This window comes from Anser brachyrhynchus (genome assembly GCF_964034855.1).
Source record: "Anser brachyrhynchus genome assembly, chromosome: W".
Taxonomy (NCBI): domain Eukaryota; kingdom Metazoa; phylum Chordata; class Aves; order Anseriformes; family Anatidae; genus Anser; species Anser brachyrhynchus.
The window spans coordinates 24950309-24972997 of NC_137704.1; the positions used below are offsets into that span (position 1 = coordinate 24950309).

The window sequence follows — 22689 nt, forward strand, 5'->3', positions numbered from 1 at the left end:
TTAATCTCTCATTGTTGTACCGTTTAAACTTTGATGTTTGAGCCCAAAATGCATGTAATTCACGAGGCTGAATTACACAGGGGAAAAGAAGAGAAGCACCAAAACTGAAGTAGCAATGCTGCAGACAATGGGGAAAAAAAAATAATCAGGGAAAAGCACAGAATTATCCCCCATGACTGTGGTCGTACATGAGAAATTCAGCTTCAACCAGGGCTCCTACCTTCATCAGGTCTGGGCTCCTGGGACATTCCCTTGTGATAAGGAGCAGCCCCTCTCAGACACATTGGATTAAATTTATCACCAAACGCCCGCTTAACGCGTTTCTTGGAATTTTATGGCAGGTTCGGATCATTTCATCAAATAAGTAGAGCCTTACTGAGTCAAAGTCTTTAAGTACACAGCTCAACAACAGGAAATAATCTCGACTTGAAAATTCTTATTTTTCATTCATGTCAAAAGTCAAAATTAATTATAACGTACTTTCTTACAGAAAGAAAAATTAAAGCGGTTGAGTTTCCAATCTCCTACTCTTCCAGATTCAAGTTGCACAGGACAAAAACTTGTAAGCTATTTGAATGGAAAACATAAAAGAACTTCAAGTGCTCTTAGCCCTACAAAATTTCAAAACAGCCAAATATTTTTTTCTCAAATACAATTATATAGTCAGATTTTGTAATAAACCAACACCCCCTTCACCAACACAGTTGCAAGGCAATTACTGTCATGTCAAAGACAAAGGAACTAATGCTATTCACTGTTAAGCAGCTTGGAGGACTTCTTATAATAAAAAGCACTATAATTAGAGCCTTCTCTTAAAAATTTCATGTTGCTTTAATAGCCCTTTATGACCACGTTTTTGTTCTATTGTCCTCAAATCAGAAGGAGGCCAAACAAAAATGTTGACCATAAAGTTCGCTTTTCAACTCGTGATTTCTCCAGATATGTAACGTGAAGAAATTCACAAAACGGTCAAAACCAAACCAAAAACCCCTATATATTTACCATATATTTATCATTGTCATTTGTTAAATGAATTCAAATTTAGCACACTTCTTCTCCAAGTTTTGTATAACTCTCAACTAAGCCAGCTTTTCAGTTTTCCACCGCCCCACCCTTCTGTGGTTGGCATCTGCCATTACTACACCTTTCCTCAATATTTAGGAAAAGAGGGAGACGGCCAAAGCACTGCCAAGTAAGCTGAATCTTCCACCAGGGAGAATGAGGTCATTATGACCGAGAGGGATCTGCACGTTGATATATGACCCAAGTCACCTCTTGAAGTTCTGTCTCTTGCTGGCAAGTGCAGCCCTCCAGAAAATCAATCCCATGCTAACCCGCATTTCGGTTCCAAAATGCGACGTCAGATTAGGTGCTACGTGTTGGTTGGAGTACCCAGTTCTACTCAACTTGAGACATTTCTAAGGCAAATACTACTTCTAATCACGATTAAGTTTAGCAGATTAAGGTGCTAAACAGGTAAGAGACTTAACAGTCGATGCTCCTACTTCTGAAGGCTCTCGATATTTGAAGTATCACATTGCTACACTTGTGTCTTTTTTTCCATTTATGCAAATTTCAAATTTAAGTTACATAAACACTGAAAAAGCTCTGCATGACCAAATACTGCCTTTCTGGTGCCAGTTATAACCCTGATGAAGTTAACCTGTAACCTTGAAACACCCTTCAACTTTTAGGTATACATTTCATGTACCCAATTTACCATTTCCTGCAAAATATTTGTAATCCATTTTTAATCGCCATTCTCTAACAGCTTTATTTGTTTACTCATTTCCACGGGGAACCACATTACTAGATTATATATTTTTTTTGGTCAATTAGAGCAACATTAACATTTTGCCAATTATTCCTGGCAAATACGGAGGTCCTTTGAGAAGAGGGAACACGGTGCTTTTAGTTTCAAAAGCAGAATGAACAGCTCCATTTTCCATTCTCTTCCTCAGAACTACACACCACGTATATATTTTTTCCCCCTATTCATACAATTCTGTGTAAGACACAGCAGGTAAAGCAAGCAGAAGTGGTCCAGTACTCCCTAGTCCAGTACTTCAGGTGCCATCAAAGTTGTCGCTGAAGTATTTCCTAAACGAACAAACCAACAAAATCAACCCTTTTGAGTTTTTTTCAAGATTCTAAAATCAACTCCTACCTTCAGAGATCTCCGACAGCTACAACCGAACAATATGAAGCAATATTTTCATGTGGTTCCTACCAGGATGAACGAAAACCTCATTTTAAGAGCGAGGTACAACTTTTGCAATAGAGAACCCAAGAGCTGCTCTAAGATGGCTAGAAACACTTTTCATAGCCGTGCAAACAAGACGGGGATTTTAATCTAGTTTGACAGTCTGTGGAACAACACTTAATGGCAAAATGAAATTATGACACATTCATCAAAAAAAGGAACTGTCTTTACCCAGACTATTATTTAATGTAAATAGAACGAGGCAGAAATCTCAGCCTAATGCTCTGCTCTCTGCTACGCAAAAACAGGAAGAAACGAATAAGGTTCGTGTTTGTACCGACTCGGAGAACAGTTTAAATGCACTTATGCTTTCATGGGACTAAAGAAAATTTTAACAGCTTTATTTTGAAGAAGGTTTTCAAACCAAAAGACAGGTAAGAGCACAGACAGTGCTTAAAAAAGTACTCAGCAAAAAGCATCGAAATTAATAGCCAACTTCTAGCAATGCATACAGTTATTTTAAGTTAGCATATCAACAAACTGCGAGCTATACCTAATTTGTGAGCTCTCTTGGGATATATGTTGGACCACTTGCACTTCTTGAACAAAATACACCTTATCCCAAATTCAGTATGAAGACCTATGAGCTGTCTGAGAGCATTAAATTAACACGGAGGAAATATGTTACTTATTTCAAAGCGTTTTTCTGGAAAAAGTTTTTTTTTTTTTTTTTTTAAATAAGAGTTGCAAAATGCAGTCGTACTCATTACATACATTATCATCCTGTCAATGAATTTGATTGCTTTTGAAACTCTTTCGTTGAGTGCCAAGCTTCACCCACAAAGACTTCTCCATGAGCGGCCCCAGATTAACGTGGCAAGCCCAGGCTGCTTTTGAGAGCAAAGATAACGAAGGCAAAGAGAAAAAAGTAAGAATTTTGACCACGAAGCTTCGAAATATCTTGATCTCTTACTGTCATTTTAACATTTCCAAAATTTACAAACCTGCTCCTTCGTTCCAAAACGGAAGACACAACCTGACCTCACAGGAGGTGTCCCTGCCCAGTGCAGGGGTTGGACCTGGGGATCTTGAAGGACCCCTTCCAAACTCAAACCATTCCGTGATTTTTGACTATCCCTGTTCCAGGAGTCTGCAGATCAAGCCCTAGCTCCATACCTCGATACCATCATGAACTTCTTCCACCAAAACTAGCGAATGAAGTATCATTCAAAACCACTGCAATTAGCATTTCACCCTTATTATGACCAAGCAGCCGCTCTGGGAACTTGAGAGGTTTTCTTTTTTTATCTTTTTCTTTTTTTTCTTTTTTTTTTTTAAATGTTTATTATGTGTGTCACATTTCTTAAGTCAATTCAATGATTCTCACATTGTGGTCTGATGAACGCTTTCTGGTGGCCCACAGAGAGCTGGCAGTTCACGTTGTGCTGGCTCCTGTCCTTGTTTCCAGCTGCTACATTGTGTTAGAAGAAAGCTAAAAATACATAAATACTTTCCTACGATTACTTTTCCATGTAAGCAATTTCTCAAGTTGCCACGGGGATGTTATGTAATAACGAATGGGAGAGGAAAAAGTGGTCCATGGAATCATAAACGGGAGAGGCTGGATCAGCGAGGCAACTGCTGCACGAAGATGGAGCTCACATTATGTCTCAAGTCATTTAGTTTTAGAAGCACATCCTTAAACAACTCAGGGCTTTAGTTAAGAAGCTTAAACTCTTAATTGTGAGGGACATCAGGTATACTTACAGAGTTGATGCTCTCATAGTCATTTATGCTCGTTTTAGAAGAGTCCCATTACAAGTTTTTGGAAGACTCGGTACAGTAAGAGACTAACAAAGCCAAAATATAGGAAATATGGAATAATTTTTCTATGGTTAATAAACTTGCATGCTAATATTCCAACAACCTTAAACTCATAACGAACACAGACACACTGACGTAAACACAACCTACAAGCTCAGACTGACCAAGTGGATCTGATTGCACTAAATTTGTAGGCAGGAAAATTATAAAAACTCAGAAGCATAAAAATTGCAATTCCTAAATATTGCAATATCTTTTTTTCTTGACTTCAGCTGACACAAGTTTGGTTTTTTTTGTTAGTTTTATGATAGATTTTTTTTAAACATTATACCAAGGTAATGCACATGACTTTTTTTTTTTTTTTTAATTTTCAGCAATATTTTTCCTGCTCTCTACTGTCTGACTAACTGAATTAATACAGGTTAGCTTGCAACACAGAAGGACAGACATTTTAAAGCCAGCATGAAAGGTTAGTTTGTGGGAGACTGGCAAAATAAATTCACATTTTAAATACAGGTAGGCTAGCTTGTTTTTAAGTCATCAGCAGGCTGCAGCAAGAATTCACACGTGGGTGATACTAATTTGAAAGCATGCCTGCAGTGCTGTTAAGCGTTTTGAGACAACAGCTACGTCCAGCCCATTCTGCTTGGGATATTGGGATTGCAAAAGCACATATATCAGAGTAAATGTGATCAGTCGAAACAGCACATTGAGGCTTAAAAACCTGTCCTGACCCGGAACTATCACGTAGTCCTAGGCATAAAGCCCTGTGCAAGACCGAAGTCACACTCCTCTCACCAATTTACTGAGCGGATTCCTATAGCCTTTTTTCAGGTGGTGTTAAATTCCTAAATTCTATACGAAAATGACTCCATTGCTATAAAAAGACTGAAAGCGTGTTTTGGGTGACATCTTCGAAGTGCTCTTAAAAAACCATTTGGGAAGCTGTTTTAAAAATAAGTTGTTTTCGCATCAAATCGGTGCAACAGAACTAACGAGACTGGCTCATTGAAACACACGACTGAATGCAGCTTGTTTGCTTGAGGTTTTGCATACCTAATAACGTTATCCTAAACGAGACAAGTATTTCATCCTACTTGCCAAGAAAGGCAGAAGGCAGTGATTTCTGTTAAGCCAAGATCTGAAACGCAAATTCTGCTGCCTGCCCCTCACCTCAGCACGCCTCTCCAGGAATAGCCCAGGTGTGTGTGTGCACGTTGGGTTTTTTTAAAAAGCATCCCAGGCACCTGATTTCTGCCGGTCTTGTTCCTCCCCTATGGTTCCCAGCAATGCTGCCACAGCTTGGGGAAGCTGCAAGGAGCAGCTGAGCCGTTGGAGCTACTGGAAAGAGGCAGCAGAGCATCAGTTTACATTTATTTCATGACTGAAAGGCTTTCCCTCACTCTGCATTTTTTAATTTTTAACCTGGCTGTACCGAAAACTGTGACTCTTGCCACGGGGCCCTGCATAACTGAGCTTTTTTTTTTTTTTTAATTTTATCTCCAAATAAACTCTATCTGAAAGCTGCACTACCAAGAAGCACCAACATGTCTGAGGAGGCTGAGGCTGTGATGTCACTAACACATTTTGGAAGCAGTCTTTCAGGAAATGAATCATGGAAGCAAGTGAAATGAGAAGATGGATTAGGTAACCGCGTTCATCCCCTACCCATGCAAAAGTGTTCCCTCCAGTACATTTTGTTATTTTATCCAGTCTAATTTTAAGGGACTAGTAATGGAGCTTGAACCACATCCTCTGGGAAGAGTGTTCCATAATCTAATAAACCTCAACGTTAAGATTTTTTTTCTCCCCTAATATTCAGCCTAAGTATTCCTTGGTTCGACTTCACCCATTTATTCCTATAAGTGGTTCTCTCTATGTAATACCATAAAACATTTCTTCCCAGTTCAGTGTTTACTGCCTTTAAATAAAAAGGCACAGTCATCTGCCTCCTTTGTTGCCTAGCCAAATTATATACACAGATTTTTTCTTTCATTTCTCTTTTTTACCGCGCTTCCTGCGTTTAATCCCAGCTCTGACACTTTGCGACCTCTCGCATGTCACTGCGGCGAGAAAAGGCTACAAATGCTAAATTACAACAATTTAATAAGAAACGAGCATATTCCTTATTCACTACAAAAAATATTTTCAATTATATATTCTCTTCTTTGTCACCAGATCTCAGGAGTTCTCTTACTGTGACACCTAAAACAATACAGGCTTCTTTTCATTTCGAGAGCCCTATTTGCCATTAGACTGCCTAACCTTTACGTGTTGAAATGCAAAATAAGACGACTACCTTCTCTCTCCAGTACAAAGCTCGATTACAGAGCTGTCAAAGCTTTCGACAACACGGCTGTACCAGGAGCACATCAAGAAGTTATGCACCGAACAGTCTCAGATGCGGCTTTCTTCTGCACACAGACACGGAAGAAGAGGATCGCTTTGTTAGCTAGCAACTGAAGAGGTTTTTGGTTATCTGTAAGGCAAACCTGAGGCTTAGGCATATCTGGTGAAGGACACCTTGAGGAATTAACAAAGTAAATTACACACCACGCTCCTAAATCAAGTCTATAACGTTGCCAACTAAAGCTGGAAGCCACTGTAATAAAATCATTAATTCACTTCAGCCAATACACTCAAAAAAAAAAAAAAAAGCTACAGAAAGAGAACAACTTGAACAAGGAAGGAAACATTCACATATTTTCCTTAGCTCCACTGAACTGGGAGTCACAGGACTTGAATTGAGTTCTGTTTGTTTTACGGCAGTAAGAGAATGAAAAACTTCCAGGACAGACGGGATGTCAGAGCCACCGCTTAATGCACTGCACATCTTCTTGGCCCGTTGCTGGAAGCAACTACTTCAGCTCCTCCAGACACAGGCGATACAATTTGTGATGGAAGGATATATCTGCTGCGAATCTCAAGACTGTCCTCTATTCCTGAAGCTGCAAACGTGACCAAAATACAAAAATATGAAGGTTTTCTGGTAGTATGTAAGAACACAATACCACAGTGTTGTGACTATTTGAAACGTGGGAAACCAAATGCAAGTTAGAAGAGGGTGAGAGAGAGGAAAACATATGAGAAATGTGGGAAAAACTGCAATCAACCCAGAGTCAGATTCAATTTTACAACTGTCTGACTCAATCAGCTCTCAGCCTTGGAACAGCAAACCTCAAGCCAACAACAAACTCACAGAGAGATGTTGAAAAGGAGCTGTTGGTTGATTTTATTTATTATTTTACTTTAAATAGAAATCTCCTTTGGCTTTTGCTCAGCGTACTGTCCTGGTACTTGGTTGTTGTGGTGGTTCGGTCAGAATAGGAGGGAGCACTGTGAGTGCATGCAATCCCACTGGCAAATCGGTACCATTTTCTGTCAACATAATCAGACAAAATTGAGGACAGAAACAAACATGGGAAAACGCTCAAATAATATCCTGGCAAAACGAGAGCGGCGTTTCTTTGCAGCAGGGATTTTGACAACGAAACGATCGAGCTAGTCCACTGAAAAAAAAACTACTACCACGACCAAAGCGATGCCTCAAAGAAACCAGATGAAGAGGATGGAAAAGGCCGAAGTTCTAGAAGTTGAGCAGAAAGGAAGAAATAATTTCTCAAAGCATAAGATCATCGGATGATTCAGGGATATTCCAGTAAATGTTTTTAAGATGTCTACATGCTTGAAGAGGAGGTGTTTCGAATTAACAAGAATCCCTTTAAACCTAGGGGCTTGCACTTGGCACGTGTTTTAAACGACAGAAATGCTAGTTTTGCTTACCAATATGAAATCTAGTTTTACTGACACAAAAACAGCAATTCAGGCACTTGTCAGCTGTACATGACATTTGTTATTTCTTTTGCAGTGAAGTCGCTAGGTACTTACCAGCAATCTGAGCTACTTTTGCATAAGGAAAGCATGTATCTGTTTTCAAGAGCTTGTTACAGCAATATATAAAGTACCAGGAAGAATATGAAGCCTGAAGAAACCGATAGGAAACCAAACGGATTAAGTAATTATGATTGGTATATACTATATAATAGTTAAGGACGATCAAGGAATGTATAGTGTAATCCATCAAGGTGAACTTAAGATACTGGTCTAGCTATAAACAGCTCAAATATTTTGACAGAAGATGTTAATGTCTTCTTTTTTTTCTTGGAAAACAACCCACAACCATCACACACACACTAGACGGTAATGCTTATGCAGCCATGTTGACGGTGAGCAGAGAAACAACGTCCCAAGGAAGAGCGATCCACGTTGTAAGTTTGGAGAGGGCATAGTGTTAGGGCAATATTTTAAGAGATCTCCAGAAAATGAAAAGATGACAAGTCTTTGAAGGGTCTGGTGTCCAAAAGTGCTCCAGAAACCCTACTCAGGTACTTCCAGGAGAAACTCTCTCCCATTTATGCAATGCAGGAGAAGTTAGGAATTCTCAAGTACTGATCTTGGTATAACAAAGTGTGAACCATAAGAAAATCGGAGCTGTTGACCGCCAGACATTTCTGGAAGTTTGATTGCTATTTACAGGAGAGCTGCAGCCAAAAGTTTTAAAACAGCTCCTAGCTTACTGCGAAACACTCTCTGAATTTACCCCGATTACCTTGTCCTCAGATTATTTTTGGTTTGCTGTGCACTCCTAGAACTGCAGGTATTCGTTATCACAAATAGATGCGCACCTTGATTAACCTCTTTCTGAGGCAGAAGGGAAATTTTTGGAAGTCCACCTAACGACAGGGAGGTTTGACAGCCTCCAGAACAGAACTGCCAGCATGAATTCCTGTCCACGGCTAGAAGGCCAAGCATTAATATATATATATTTTTGGTAATAGATATATTACCTATATTTTATAGTTTTAATATATACATATCTAAATATTATAAATACAACATAACATACAGTGTATGTTTATATATAAATGAAGCATGAAGTAGCATTAATTTACAAATACACATTCGTAGCGCATGCTTAAAAGCTTTTTTTTTTTTTAACCACATCCTGGAGAAGAATGCGCATGAACAGAGTCGTTTACAAGCAACTCCTAACCCCTTCTAAGCGATAATTCAGGGTGCCGGAAAACTAGAAAAACGTAGAGGCTGGCCAATGAAACCAGCCAACGCACGTTAACTGTTAGCACTGCCCAAGACATGCCCTGCACACACTCTGGGCAGGACTGGCAGCGATGTGCAGGACACCTCTGAGCTTCAGGATGGCCCTCAGCCATCCTCCCGCATGCAGGTGTGCATCTCACTCACCTGCAGCACTTGTGCCATCGCGGCTGACCGAAGCGCTCAGACGCAGCTCACGTCCGTTTGCAAGACGTAAACCTGTAAACGTGCACGTTTTCTCCAAGGACAAGTGCTTCTCCTACAGGCCAACTGCCGGTATTCCAAGTCGAGTGGGCTCTGCTGAACTTCAAACACCGTGTAAGACTTAACATGAAAAATGTGCTGTTCGGTTACCGGAACAAACAGTAACAAAAGCTTGTGACACTTCCCATTCTTCTCCTACCACAAGGCAGATCCGTTCTAATCACGAATCGCAAAATACACAAGAGCTCCTATGGTGACACAGATGTTCACAATTTTGGGAAGCTGCAAAAATTATGGTTGTCCATGCTGCGCTTCAGTTCACTTCTATTTGTTTATGCAGATGACAGTAGCACTTAGAGGCATCAATTTTTTTTTTGGTCTCAGATGATATAACCATAAATAACGAGCCTCAAACTTTCCTTTTGACTGACGATTGTTATTTCATGGATCCTCGGGTTTCTCGGGTAAGTTGTACTAAGCAGGGTATATAATACCTAATGGTTTCGAAGCAGTATGCTCACAACTTCATCCCTACAAAAGGGGGAAAAGGAGGAGAAACCCTGCCACTGATGGAAGCGACCTGTAATGTCGCTAGACAGATCCAGGCATCTAACAGCTGATTTTTCCACACCAGTTAAGAGTTTTGTATCACTTAGCAAGTTTACCGCGCTGCTCTAATGGACATGTTGTAATCGCAGGCACTTCTCTCAAAAATGAACCCAAGTTTCCTATGTGAGACACGAGAAAATGAGGAACACGAGTGAGTTATTCCCTCCATCCCATCGCTGAACTAAATCTCAACAGCTAAGCCTCAGCATCTTCAACCTCTCTGCCTGACCCTTGTTTCTGAAAAGGCTTGTTTAAGCTCCTTAAACACTGCCACTTCTCCCTGACGCACACATGCAGTAAACATCGTTTTTAATCCTATTTTTTTGTCCCTATTTTTGCTCTAAGCCACAATACTTCGTATGCAGTAAGTTCCTCTCCCATGCTACCTGCCGCACCCAGCAGGAGAAAGCCCCCAAGTGTTCATTCTCTTGCTTGAAACCGTGGCATCCGCCAGCAATTGGACGAAGCAACTGCAGGGAAGGTCCCACTGAGCCCCCTGCTCCCCCCCTGCATCCTGGAACGAGCTCACAGCATTCCCTCAGGGGTGCCGCATCCCAAACCTCGCTGGCACGATGCTCCGTGGAACGCGCTTCATGAAAACTACGTTCAGACCAACTTTGCTGCCAGTTTTTAAACAAGTTTCTGCTTAATGTATGCAAAGAGCGAGTTTCAGAACCTTGCAGCTTGGACAGATTTAGTAAATTTTAACAGGGGTTGCAAATGGCACATCTTTGTCCATGGTTTCTCTCCCCTAACCCCCCTCCCAAATCTCAAGAGCCCGTTCCAAGGCATGAAGACTCAAACTCCTCAATAAAACAGATGTAAGAATTCAGCATTGGTTAAACAACATTTTTCCCTAACCTCATTCTCAAAAACAGAAGAACTGTTTTCAATCAAAGCAGTGCCAAAAAATAAAATAAAAATCAGCCTAGGGAAGATACTCAGCATGAAAAGTTTCATCACAAACAACTGAAGTTTGAAAAAGGAGCAATTGAACATTGGATTTCACTACACAAAGTGCTATGTAGGCGTATCTACAGGCATCAATACCAGCTCCAACCATATGAAAACATAATAAAAACGGTACTTTTAATGAGAAAGCACTGAGAAAAAACGGTAGCCTTGAAGAATTAAGTCCTGTCCCTAAAACAGGGGTACCCATAGGTAAACCAGGGCAAAATTTTTCAGCATCTAAATGAGCAGAAAACGGCACCTCAGTTGGAAGAATCCCGCCTCTCTGCTCACCCTTAAAAAGCAGGGCATTAAAATTACTGACAACGTTAATGAGCTGTTTTATGTTAGCACCTGCCCTTTGGCTTCGTTCTCTGCCCTGAAATCGTGGCCAGAGGCATCATCAGAGAGGAACAAGTTCTTGTCACCAGACACCACGGTTGGATGCAACCCAACAAAATGGAGCTGCAACGCGTGATACCCTCCCTATTCAGTCCTCTTATGCATCTATTACCTATTTAAGTTGCTTGTCTTTTGAGTCGATGGCCAGTGCAAAGGGAATGGTGCTGGGCAAGGCTTCGATGCATCAGATCCTCTAACTACAAAAATACAGCTCTATTGGGGGAGAAAAAACACTGATTAAGCATTAACTCTGCCTCTATAAATTTTTTTTTTAAACAAAAATCGGAAGTTCACATTTCAATTATATAGAAATGCGTGCTAACATTCAACTACCCCATAAAAAGACAATTACATACTACATACTAATAAAGTTTTATAGTTTATGTTAAACTACTCTATAGCATGAAACAGATAAAAGATCTCCATTTGCCACAGTGTGAGGAGCTACATTTCAAGGTGCTTTATTTTGTTTCTAGTATACATGGGGAGTTCCAGGAAGTTTTGTCTTCGGCACCCTAAACTTTGTCCTGCAGGGCAAGGGATTTCTTTAGGCTTTTCCTGCTCATAAAGATTTCATAATAGTGCCAACCCATAAACCATAGGGCCTTTGGTCTCTGGGAGCACGATCAGGAAAGATAGAAGACACTTGCGGAGAGTTCTCAATGTTGGCATGTAAGATTGGTCTATGCCAATGTTTGAGAAAGTCAAATTATTAATATAACTTTTGAAAGTAACTTAGAATATACTATACCTCATTCCGGACAAGACTAACCTGGGCGTTAAAAGGCTGGCTTGAGCTGCAGCATTGCCCTGGAGGGTGACACACGACTGCGCTCCAAAACTACATAACCAAGCTTTGTAGACCCTCAGCATCAGCAGCTATCACTTTTGCAGAGCCATCCTTTGTAGACCTTCAGCATCAGCAGCTACCACTTTCGCAGAGCCATCCTGTTTGGCCTAACCTGCTTCTCAGTAGTTCAATTAGAATATTTTAAGATTTTTTTGTGAAAACGTTTCTGCTATCCCCTCTACTCACTCCGCATTTGCACCACTATCGCTCGGCTAACTGCAGGCAAAATTACGACCCAATGCTGTTGCCAAGCTGCTCGGTACGTACGCTTGCTGCCCCGAGCCAGCTGCAGCCCAGGGAACCGTCAGGGTGAATCAGAGGAGCGGATCTGGCGACGGAGCCCTGCACGCCGCTGGCACCAGCGAGGCTAGCCCGAGGCTCCAGGCTCCGAGCCTTGGCACAACGGCTTCCTGGCTGCCTGGACACACGTCGCAGCCTCCCAGCAATCCTCTCCTTCTCCCTCCTGCTTGGCTGCTCTCAACCTCCTATAATCACCATTATTGAGGTCGGTTGATTATACGGTTGTATAAATACGGTTGCTTAAATACTCCTATACTAAAATATTCAACGGTATTTGCACCTATCAAAATTCCAGTTGATCTGATTGAGTTTTACATTAATTACTCCATTACAGGGGTTCTTCAAGAACACCGACAGCACACTTCCTCAGAAGGGAAAAATTGATATTGATTGCCTATGTCTTCAACTCAACTTAGCAAAACAAAGAATTACTATGAGCAAGACTAGACAAAAGGAGACATGCATATGCTGTACGTACATCATCTAAAACCATCTGAAACGATTTCAGTTAAGTGGGAATCTTCCACAAGTTATCACACGCAAGCAGTATGTTTTATTAACCTTGAAGCGAGGCCCAGCAGTTAAATCATGAGGATAAAGATCAGGACACTGGAATTTTACTCTGAGTTGTAATGTCAACTCATTGTGTAATTTTAGTCAAGCTGCGAGTATGTTATTTCCTCTATTTCCCCTATCTGTAAAAAAAAATGAGAATTTTCTACTTAATAAGGGCATTTACCTCTATATGCCCTTGGCCTGAATATATTCTGTTTGCTCTCGGTTAAGGCACTGGACAATATCCATTAATCAGCTCAAACCAAACCAGCCCAGCAAGGTGTTTAAGAACAAGAACAATTTCACTGGCTTTACCAAACCCATTCAGAACGAAAGTTTCCCATGGTAGCAGTGAGTGAAATAATATTTCTGGAAACAACCTTAGCTTTGTAAGTAATTTCTGAAACTGGACCAAAGAACAAATATCAGCAAGCAGTAAACTACCCGGTTTCCTGATTACTTCGTCAGGAAATAAAAACAAAACGTTGGGCCAAGGCAAATCAGGTGCAGGACCTACTGCTGCAGCTGCAGGGAGAGAGATCCCGAGCTCACATCCCAACTGCCGACGAAAGCTCAAATCACTGAAAAGAGAACAGATTACAAACACGCTGTACTAGATAATGAATTCAAATTATCCATTCTCAGTTCAGAAGTCAGCAGTGAGTTACAGATAACCCTGACGTCAAAACTGAAGTTACACGAGCCAAAATATTGCCACGTATTTCACAGAATCACAGAAAGGTTTGGGTTGGAAAGAACCTTAAAAGTCATCAAATTCCAACCCCCTGCCATGGGCAGGGACACCTCCCACCAGACCAGGTTGTTTCCCATCCTACCTGCCCTCAAATGCATCCAGGAATGGGGCATCCACAGCTTCTCTAGGCAACCTGTTCATATTTTCCACTAGTATTTTTATATTATCTACATATTACATGCCCACATAGTCTTGTATTTATACATATATTTTGTATTCATATATTCCTCAGATGACATTTACATGAAAATTATTTGGATATAAAGCTTATACGTATTTTCATGTCAGCTAGGTAGGTTGATACGCACCAGGTGTATATATATGAATGTTTATGTAAAGAATATGTATGTATGGTTACATTTTATTGATATAAAACAGTTTTTCTATTACATAAATATATGCATACAAAACCTGTAGGCATCAAGCATCCATCCATCCATCCAGTGCCTAAAAACATCTCCCACTCTTGGCAAGATTAATTTGATCTAGATTTTCCTTCCAGCCAAGAGTAAGCTCTCCTAAAACCTCCCACAATTCGATTTCCGCTTCTTTTTCAGACAAGGAAAATCTTCACTCAAGGTCACGATCTGATTTTCTTCCTAAAAAACAAAACCACCAACTTCCCACACGCATATTTACACAAGCATTCTTGACTGAAGTCAACTAACTATAAGGAGGGTGGGAGGATTCTTCCAGTTTCAAACTATCTTCTCAAAATGAAATTCATTTTGCTAGTTAGCAAACTCCACGTTGACGTAGCCCCCCCAAAATAATAGTAATAATAAAATAAGCAAGAAACAGGTAAGAAAACAGGCTCAACTTCTGAATTGCTTGTAGATGGCAGTGAGACAACTTCCAGTCGTCGTATTAAGGGCTCACAGTGGTTGTAAACCAAAGGTCCCCAAGAGCACTAACACGTACCGTGACTCAACTGCAGAGGAAGGAGAGTATGAAATGTAGAAAGGTTTTTAAACCTTTTCCAAATCAGGAAAGAAAGAGGTACATCAACTTGGGCAGGTTCAGTGCTAAACCATCCCAATTCAAGCCAAAAAGAACTTCGGATCAGCCTGCTAAACATAAACATGTAAAACTCAAATCAGGCACTTTCGCAGATGTGTCATGCTATTAGAAAAGTTGCACTGACCCTTGCTATTCGCATAACTCTTATACATAAGCGTATCTTGCAGGTTTTTTCAAAGCTTTTTGAAGGAATCGGTAAACACAAGTTAGAGTAACCAATGTAACTGATAAAGGGTGCATGTCAATGGAGATTTTAACCTAACTTCCACCAAAACAGGCAGCCCCTTCCCTTCCTTTTGGGCATTTCTTCCCACTTTCTGTTCCCTTGGAAGGGAAAAAGATATTAAAAAAACAAAAAAAACAAAACCAACCAACCGAAAAACACACTTGCGTAGCCACACGAAAAGAAATTTCTTTAGCCACGTTGAGGGGAAGGGCAATTTTTCAGCCAGCTCAGATGCGTGACAGCTCACCACGTGGCCACACAACTGCAAACATCAGCAAAAAAGGAGAGGTAGAAACATGCGGACAAGAGTCGCAGTGCGTGGTCTGAGCTTCTCTGAACAGCAGCTGGTACTTCTGTTGGATTCCAAGTCAACGTGGAATTGCACCCAGCAACTGGGTTTCTAAGAAACTGTGAAACAAACACATGAAAGCTTTTGAAAGGGTAACTAGAACGTGTTTAGATGTCCTGGTGGTGGGAGAGACAAATATAACTGACAGTGGCAGGGGGGGACAACCCACCACTCTTTAAGCCAGTGCCTCACCCATGCCATTGTCTACCCATCCAGATCTTAACGTTCCGTTTAAAGATCACAGAATCATCTAGGTTGGAAGAGACCTCCAAGATCACCCAGTCCAACCTCTGACCTAACACTAACAAGCCCTCCACTAAACCATCTCACTAAGGGCTACATCTAAACGTCTCTTAAAGACCTCCAGGGATGGTGACTCAACCACTTCCCCGGGCAGCCCGTTCCAATGCCTCACAACCTTTTTGGTAAAGAAGTTCTTCCTAATATCCAACCTAAACCTCCCCTGGCGCAACTTTAGCCCATTCCCCCTCATCCTATCACTGGGCACGTGGGAGAATGGACCAAAAGATGCGACAGAGGACTCTCAAAAACCTTAATAAAGCCAGGCAGACATCTTCAACCCTTCTTCCCTCATCTGCAAGCGTTGTCCTTTTACCACTGCAAAGGCAATCCCGGCTGCCAAGCACAGCTTACTGTTGCTCCAGCCATCAGATTGCTTCCACTCAGCTGGCCACACTGCTGCAATGGAACACCAAAGATTCAGAGCTATGTAATTTAAGACAAGACTGAATATCCATATTTAATCCTGATTCTAAGCATTTTGCTGTATACGGACTGCGGAGCTTAAGCCGTATAATTAAAGCAATGCATGTCTTGATTTATTATTATTGTTCCTATTAATTTCACGTCCAGGAATCTTCACTTGGACATAACTGAATCTATGCCATGCTTCTCTTGATTAAGCTTAGGCATTTAGGAAAAGCATAAGCAGCTACAGAAACACCTGCCTCCAAATATATGGAACGCCATGCTGTAGTTATCACAGTGATTACCTAAAATCAGCACCAAGTTGCATAAAGATGCCTTAAATACTCAAGCAGAGTCTACGGACATCGTTAGCTAGATTCTAAATCCCCACTTGGTACAAGCCCAGAAGAGAAAAACAAAGCAAAACATAGAAGTGCTTAATTAACATTCCTTTAACCAAGCACGGCGTTAATGTCTTCAAGGAAGATGGGGATTAAAGGACTCTAAAATACATTCAGAACAAGTTTTTTAGAAAAAAGCACACACTGTATCAACTACGCCCCGAGCCCTTATTAACTCCTACACTTCTCACACAGACATCGGAGTTTAATGATAAGACACCCACATGCACGCCTGATTGTAATTTACGGGTAGTGGACCGCATTCAATCCAAGTTGAAAGCATTTGGCATTTTGGCAGATGATAAAATCCCTTCCTACGCTTGAGCAAGGATACAATGACAATTTCCATACTGGACACCACACTTCGTAAGGAATTATGTCTGGCATGACACCCACACTAAGCAGGCAGCACTATAAATTTTAATTTATACAGTCATTACTTCTTTTCAAGTTCTGCCTCCTAAGGAGGATGAAGTGACAACGAAAATGTCAGCGCTGCACAACAAAAGAATTAACTCGTACATAAGGTGCAATAATTACAAGTATTGCAGGTTTCCATCTTTAGTACTTGCCTTGTGCTTGTTTCAACTTATGTGCCACGCCACGGTGAAAATTTAATTTGAAATTAATTAACTGCAGAGCTCTGAATATATGCCGAAGCCAAGTTTTACACAGTTCATGCATCTGCTATATGGATTGACTACTACAATTTGCAAATACAACGGCTCTTGACATACCGATAAGATGCTGAAATGACCTAAAATACCTGGGCATGCCCTGAGTTTTAGGGAGTGATGTGGAGGGGCAGGGCAGGGGGTGTTCGAAAAAACAGAGGAAAAAAGACGCTATTAAAAAGACAGGAAGAGAAACACTGCAGCGCTGATTGAGAACACATTATTTTCCAATACACAAACTGCAAAAGCACATGAGATTTTTTTTCTTCTTCTTCCAGTGAAAATATGATGGAGCCAAATGGCAGAGAGAAATATTTGCTATTTAGCAAGAAGAAAAATCCACCAGTAGGTACAAATCATGTGACAAAGCATTAACTTAACTTGGTAAACGACATGGGACTGTGTTTAACACGTTTTAGACTGATCTAGAAATTACTAATTAGATTTTAATTCTCTATATAGTGTTCAAAATAAGTTTTTACCTAAATCCTCCCTTCTGAGGGGGGGTCTTGCAAGTAAACAAGAGTGCAGGAATGGAAGAGAAAAAAGCAGAAGAGACACGAGTCTTCCAGCCTACCATTTGTTTTGTTCGTATCGCTTGCTGTACTTATTTAGCAAACTTACCCGGCCCCAGAAGTGCCCACGTTAAACATAATGTATTTTCAATTCATGAAATAGCATTAGCATAAATGGCAAAGGCACGCAGCAGGCCAGCCGCGCGCAATAATTGTCCCCGCGTTTGTTCGTTTTAATGCTGCAATTAAATCACTCAGCTGCACCAAGTGCTGTCACCAGGACTTTTCTTCTGTGACTGCTACAGAAGCTGAACGTTGTTTGTTTGGGCAACGGTACAACTTGCGCAAAGCTTCAGCGGGTTACAACTCCAGATAGTGAAGGAAAAAGCTCAAAAAGACGAAAATACCGAACTGATTAGTGAAGATTTTTGACCAACACAACAGTTGTAACAACAACAAGGTCAGCAGCCATTGCAAGCTACAAGTTTACAAAAAAAAATTAAAAAGAATGCTGGGCAGTAATAGGAACGTGGCTAACAAGCACATTTTCCATCTATGCTAAGACTATTTCAGGACAACTTACGTTACAAAAATGTAAAATGCTGTACTTTCAGTTGCATAAACCCTTTTCATAATAAGCAGTTCTCTAATGGAGGTTACGTGTCATTCCTGTCCAAGAATAACTGTTACAAAAATCAAAGGCTTTAGAGCTTCTGTCCATGGCCCAGGTTGCTCCGACCTAGAAGCAACAAACAAGACCCTGAAGACTATGTTCTATGGCAAATACCTAATTTAATGTTTAATAGAAATGACAGCACAAACAATCCCCAAACAGAAAATTAGAAGAGAGGAACTCGAGGAGGAAAAAAATATGCTTGAAATCAGGAAACATTTCTCTGCAACAAAGCAAGGTTATGTTTAAGACTTCTGGCAAATACCATTCAATCAACAAAGTATTATTCAGATTAATTGAAATACCAGGCCTACCTCTAGAAGTTGCAATGTGATGTTAGACTTGATTTTGGGAGCAGATGCTCCAGATGCTGTTTGGGAGAGACCTTAGGAGACTGATGCTTTTTTTGCCTCAAAATGTCAATGGAAGAGGGCTTTGCCTCCACTCCCTTCTCGGTCACGGCAAAATAATTTGAACAAGAGTCATTTTGATAGCTTTCTGATGAGATTAATCCGATTTCTTCTATCAAATATCTTGGGACAGGAAAGCCCATGGATAATCTCAGGCAAGGTCAGAATTTGTCGCAATGGAGTGCCGTATTTATTCAAGTATGGGGATGTGTCTGCTTGGAGTAGTGCCCAGACTTGCTATTATTCTCAATCAGATTGTTGGTTTTTTTGTTTGTTTTCTTAAATTCCAGAAAAATAACCCTCCAGATTTACTGCTGTTGATTTGGTTTCTTGAGGCTGAACAACTGAATCGTGGAGGAAAAAATAAGTTTTACTGTACGGAGACTCGCATGATCTCACAAAGTCCTCCACGTGCACATCCTACCACCTGATCGGAGACGCTCACCACGAACAGCAACTGTTCTGATTTTGTTCCCAGAAAGACACCTGCGTTTCCGCTTCTGAGGACAGAATTTATTTCCAATATCCACAATTACAACCGACTTAAGATTGCTCAGTAAAGGAATGGCTTTGGGATAAGTTGGTGGACAAGTACCTTGAGAAGCTCTGAAGTCAGCCACACGCACGTTCGGATGAAACGCAACCTTTCCATGCCTTGGCTCTGCGTGTTGTGAAATGGAAAAGCAGCCTTCAATTTAGCAGGATCGGGAGTGGTTTTGCTTTCATCCCATTGCCAGAAGAATATCCTGGCCTAACAAGCCTGTACTATCTCAATCGAGTATTCATTTCAAGAAGTCTGAAATATTGTTCTGAACACTCGGTATCTCAAATTATCTGACTCTGTAAACACTGGACAACTAGGTGGTTGCCTTCATCAGATTATTAGGAAAAAATTTTTATCTTTTCATTGTTTCTCCCCAGGAGACTGCATGGGGCAGAACTGCAAGCAGCTGTTGTTATTATTCCCTTTAAACAGGCGTCTTTCAATACTTACTATTCTATTTTCCAGCCATGTTATTATAGCATTTATGTTTTAAAACTTCTAAAATTCTAAGAAGTTTCCTGTATAGGTAATTTGCCATGCATGTCATCATATCTCGCACTACAGAAATCTAAGAGACTTCCAAAAATTTTGCTTTGAAAATAGAATTATGTCCTCTGTGTAGTACAACTCCTTTCCTTACACTAGTTTTGTTCCATTCTCCACACTTCTCTACAAGAAGCAGTGATTAACACGAAAGAACTAAGTGTTCACCAGTGACTAGGTAAACAGAAGTTCTTTGGAGTATTATTCAAACATCTAAATAGCAAGAAGTTCTAAAATTGCATCTTAAACCTAAGCTCTCTCATCTGAAAGACATCATGCACAGCTGAAGGACTGAAACTGGCTGGAGACATCCTAGCACAGCATTCCCCCTCCAGACATCGGGGCCATCTGCATACACGATACAACACGGGCTGTAACTGGAAGGCTACACCATCTTCTTCAAAAGCTTAAACACAGTGACTTGACCGTAACAGCTGGTGGCTTTAAATATCGTGACTTTGCCGTAACAGTCAAACGGTTTTCATTTTTTTTTTTAATTAAGAGAGTGCTCCACCTGCTATACCGTGAAAAAGGAAACACACCTCTATTTCCTCCATCACTACAGATTACAAAACACGATAAAGATCCATCCCCCTCATATTTAACTTGCTCCCCAGAAGCACTCAGCACCTTTGCCAAAGCTAACGAGTTGGAAGTTTAGGGCTTGACCTCAAAAGGTTTCCACTGAAGCTACTGGGACACAGCAGGAACGATTCTCTGTGGATAACCACAGCCCAGATCAGCACCATAACCAATTTTGAAGCCGTAAAGACATGCCCTTTTCCAAGTAGAGCACTAGGAAGGGTTATATATGACACATCCTAGAATATTCCATTGTCAGCTATGATTAATGACAATCTTGAGGGTCTTTTCTCTTTAGGGTAAGAACTGCGTAGCTTCTACGCTTACACAAAAACTTCAAAAGTAAAGCATTTAGAGAGTAATGCAAGACCAGCTTACACAGCTGGAAAGAAGACCTGCCTTCAGGCAGGCAGCCTCTAGTTAAATTTCTGTTTAAAAAAATGGCACGATCTTTTGCCAGTCCAAAATAAAAGTCTGCAAGCTTGATAACTTTAATACAAGATTGTCCTTGAGAATACAGAGAAAAAATAAATAGCTAAGATGGTGCTCAGCGAATGATTCACTTCTCTCATATTCTACTCCTCATTTTTCCAATTTCACTTAACAAAGCCTGGTATTCAGAGAGGTATTACATGACTGGTACAGCAAGAATCAGTTGTGTAAGACCTATTTCTTGTCTGCATGGCCCTAGTTCACTTAAACCCTAATTTGGACCTGCTGAAAACTAGTTTGTTCTAAAGGATGAAGAGAATTTACAAACCAACCTTTTCCAGAGTGTTTGAGCGTAGCTACGACAGGGACTCTAATGCTCAAGTTTTTCTTACGTACAACTAGCATTACATACTGACAATACGCTCCTGATGGCAGAGCAGAGCAGATCAGGTTCCTTCAGATGAAGCAGTTCCAGGATCTTGCAATCTCCCAGGCAGCCTCTCCCGAGCCACCACCTCAGCAGCGGGAGGAAGGGTCGGCGCTCCTGCCTGCATTTTACAGGACGAAGACTTATAAAAGGATTAGAAGACAACTCTTTCTCTTAATTGAAGACAAGACTTAGGTTTCCCAATCCACAGTTCTCTAAAAGAGAAGAAAGGAGGACAAGAAAAAAAAATCCCAAAGGAAAACAAAGCCCTGTTTAAGACATGCCTGCTGTCCCTTCCTAATGCCCTCCAGCCACAGCACCAGCTGTGAGCATCCACCTGGGCACTGCACTGGTCTAGACGCTGCCTGCTATACACAGAAATGGCACAGGACAGTAGAGGTGGCATGGTGGAAAGAAAAAAAAGACGGGATGCTGGAAGCCATCCTGACAGCCTCGTGCATCCCATTACAATCACCATGATTTCTTGGAAGTGGGTTTCTGACTAATGTCTGCATGTTTTAGGTATACTCTTCACAGGATGTGAAGTGCAAAATAAATCCTGGAAGGTCACCTTAAATATTAATAAGGCTTCAAGGAGGTTAAGTGCCAGCTGAAGTTGAGCAAACCTACTGATACAATTCTGTCACCCTCAGACAACCTACAGACATGTGCATCACCCTAGACACGTATTAAAACTTAAAGTTCAATAACTGTTTAATACAGAACTACCACTCATGTATATTAATGGCATAAATAAATGGATTTAAATCAAACTGACTTAACTGCGGCATAAAACCATCTTCCTTACTGGATTAACTAATTAATGTGGTTTTCTTTGCGTGAGCTAAGACCAGTAAGAAAGCAAAAATTCTCTGTTCGTTCATTTTGGGATTCTATGTCTGTATAATTATCAGTTACAGATCCTTATAGTACTGAAAAAAAACCCACAAAAATCAACAGAAGTGACGAGAAATTTAGTCTTAACAATTATTAGGAATTATTCCAGAGCTCTGCTCGTTCTAAAATTTTTCATTTAGACAAAAAACCTTGTCCTTTTCCTGACCACAACTCTCTTATGAAATCTGGTTTCTAAATTTATTACCTACACGATTCAGGAGAGTGACAGGGTCTCAACTCTGTCATTATTAATATCCGTAGCAGGAAGACGAGGTTTGGATCTCTGCCGAGTAAAAAAATCTGTCCATTGAACTGCAGCAGTCCTACGGTAACAGTCGATTACAAACCTCACCAAAACGTTCCAAAATGAGCAAGGAAAGATCACAGAATGGCAATGATTGGCACAAAGGAAGGAATACTACCCAGAGACTTACCTAGAAAGGTCAAACATGAAAACATTTACCTAAAACACTAAGTAACTATAACATGTAAGAGCTTGTTGGCCCAACTTGCTCTGCATT

At 40.7% G+C, this 22689-nt stretch overlaps 1 protein-coding gene across 8 annotated transcripts in view; it reads right to left on the reverse strand.

Moving 5' to 3' along the window:
- DYM (dymeclin) overlaps positions 1 to 22689 on the reverse strand; it is a 105785-nt gene that overhangs the window by 35086 nt on the left and 48010 nt on the right. The window lies entirely within an intron of this gene.